This window comes from Hylaeus volcanicus, chromosome 7 (genome assembly GCF_026283585.1).
Source record: "Hylaeus volcanicus isolate JK05 chromosome 7, UHH_iyHylVolc1.0_haploid, whole genome shotgun sequence".
NCBI lineage: Eukaryota > Metazoa > Arthropoda > Insecta > Hymenoptera > Colletidae > Hylaeus > Hylaeus volcanicus.
The window spans coordinates 4,885,447-4,887,556 of record NC_071982.1 but is presented as its reverse complement, the minus strand read 5'-3'; the positions used below and the strand labels follow the sequence as shown (position 1 = coordinate 4,887,556).

General features: G+C 40.5%; 1 protein-coding gene across 4 annotated transcripts in view; it reads right to left on the bottom strand.

Moving 5' to 3' along the window:
* Nucleotides 1-2,110, bottom strand: part of LOC128880555 (spectrin alpha chain) — a 60,288-nt gene that overhangs the window by 32,100 nt on the left and 26,078 nt on the right. The gene's annotated exons all lie outside the window — the stretch shown is intronic.

Genomic DNA, 2,110 nt, shown 5'->3' with positions numbered 1-2,110 from the left:
TCGACTGTATCTCCTAAAGTATTTGCTTTATGATAAAAACACCTTAACACTTTTCCACGGAGAACGACGAAAGGAATCAATCTCGAACACAAATATACGAGGGACGCTGGAGGGGGGAGCAACAGGTGGTCGGGAGTACACTGACCACGTAGAGGGCGTTGCTGAACTAGCTACCTCGATACTAGCGAGTCTCAAGCCCCTCTTAGTGCACTTATCGAGGTTCGACTGTATCTCCTAAAGTATTTGCTTTATGATAAAAACACCTTAATACTTTTCCACGGAGAACGACGAATGGAATCAGTCTCGAACACAAATATACGCGATTCTATTAAAGCTGAACGTGTAGTTCTACTTCTCAGGTGCATGTGTCTATCGCTTAGAAGAAATTTGGTCATTTTGAGATGAGTCACGCTGAACCAAGCAAGATTCTCTCTTATAAATTCTCCATACGTTCCATCGAGACGTCATTCAACCTAGCAAATCATGAATATTCCTCGACCGACTGCGACGTTTTTTACCATCACGACCGGAACGAAATAAGCGATTTGCGCTCGCGTTCGCGTTTATTCGGCCGTCCACGTCCCTTACAAGGCACGAAAAAATTTACGACAGAGACTTACGCCCGACTATAGCGACAATAAACCGGGGACAATGATCTTGTCGAGTCACCGCGAAGACTCGTTCGCGGCTCGGGCCTGAAACGTCGTTTGCACTTGTTCTTATTTACTTCGCGGCATATTTCGCGACATACCAGCCCGGCTGGCCATTGTTCGACGGATGACGATTCAATTTTCGTCCGGGGCTACGCGTGCCATGAAAAAAATCGCGATGATTATGCCATCCTCTCGGTATACCCACGAGGTCAACGTCGACGGCGGAGCCAATCACGATTTTTAATTCGGTACTTGTACGAATATACAGCGGGGAACTCGTTTTCTCTGGCCGCGTCTCGCTGGATGTCGCCAATTTTATTCGAGTAGCTTCGTACGATATTTTTTAGCTCGGCCATTAATTTGGACGAAATGGCGGAGATAAACGAGGGACAGCCGTTCGTAAACCAACGTTAGGCGTCTTTTATTGGAGGCTATAAATTGGTCGAAACTTTCGGGGAATGTTTTTTTTTTTTTATTTATCTGAAGTTGCGAGCGTATTCGTAACTTGGATGAGGAAATATTGTACTTTGGGGAGGATTTTATTTGAATACGATTCTTAATTAATTTTAAGTTTATAGTGATATTTTGTTTGTAATACTGAATTAGTGTTTACGTTTATGACTGTATGCATTGATATTCGACGTGACAGTTGATGAATAAAGGCACGGCGAATAAAATTGAAGAGATATTGTACTTCTTCCATGATATTTAATTATCTGGACTACTTTCAGTTCCCGTTATCTGCGCGCCGTGATAAGATACCCGCGCAGAAAAATCACTTCCAGGTTCTAGAAATAGGAAAATGTGCAAGGAATAGATCAACATCGTACGCTATTTCTTAATTATTAATGTTCCGTTGACGTTCGTCGTATTTGTCGCGAAAGATACAATGCTATCTGAAAGAAATGTCTAAAAGCAAATAAGTTCTCCGATAAGTTCTTCGATCGTTACGTCAACATTAAGATAAGCCATTTAATTCGAACGCCTGTCGATCGAAAATATTTTCTTTTTCATTGGTAATTCATCATTTATCACCCTGTTCCAAAAATAATTTATTACGCATGTTGGTATATAATTGTAAGATTCTCGTTCTGTAACGGGAGACATTTTTCTTTGTTTTGCAAAGACGTTCGCGATGTTACGAGGATTCCTACGGTTTCTTTAATTGATAAGTTGCGGACGGGTTCGGATTACGCTTCACACTTGTGGAATATCCACTCTGGAACTGGGTTGAGCTCGTTATACCTTTATACCGAGTCGTACCGGGTAATACAGAGTAGACGAGTATGTTTTCGACGCGTTACACTTTATTCAACCGAGTTTCATAAACTGTGGCGCATTTTACACGAATGGAATTCAAACTTTCATTTAAAAAAAAAAAAAATAAAAAATTAATAATTGAAATAATTGAAAAAAAAAATGAATTGCATGATTGAAAAAATGGAATACCTGGATAA